Raw genomic sequence first — 464 nt, forward strand, 5'->3', positions numbered from 1 at the left:
AGGAGACGACGTTGGCATGGGTGCCAGTTGTCGAATTTAGTTCGATTTCGATTTCACTTGCCTCAACAGGTCTTCGCAAGCGGAGTTTAGTGTCCAATGAAGGAAAGGAACGCATAAGTGGGCTGGCTACATCCCTCGCAGAGGCCTTGCATTTAGGCCTCACTTGGCTTGCCGGGTCTTCTCAAGCACAGCATATTTCCAAAGGTCTCGGTCAGAAGTCATCGCCTCAGTGAAGCCCAATGTTCGAAGGTCTTGCCTCATCCCAAGTCTTCCTGGGCCTACCTCTTCCACAGGTTCCCTCAACTGCTAGGGTGTGGCACTTTTTCACACTGCTATCCTCGTCCATTCTCACCATATGACCATACTGACACAATCGTCTCTCTTGCACACCACAACTGATGCTTCTTAGGTTCAACTTTTCTCTCAAGGTACTTACACTCTGTCGAGTATGCACACTGACATTA

The 464-nt window shown here is 49.4% G+C and overlaps 1 protein-coding gene across 1 annotated transcript in view; it reads left to right on the forward strand.

The window, feature by feature from the left end:
* The window catches only part of LOC106883391 (E3 ubiquitin-protein ligase synoviolin B), a 44,851-nt gene that overhangs the window by 17,993 nt on the left and 26,394 nt on the right, over nt 1-464 (forward strand). The gene's annotated exons all lie outside the window — the stretch shown is intronic.

Source organism: Octopus bimaculoides, chromosome 16 (genome assembly GCF_001194135.2).
Source record: "Octopus bimaculoides isolate UCB-OBI-ISO-001 chromosome 16, ASM119413v2, whole genome shotgun sequence".
Taxonomy (NCBI): domain Eukaryota; kingdom Metazoa; phylum Mollusca; class Cephalopoda; order Octopoda; family Octopodidae; genus Octopus; species Octopus bimaculoides.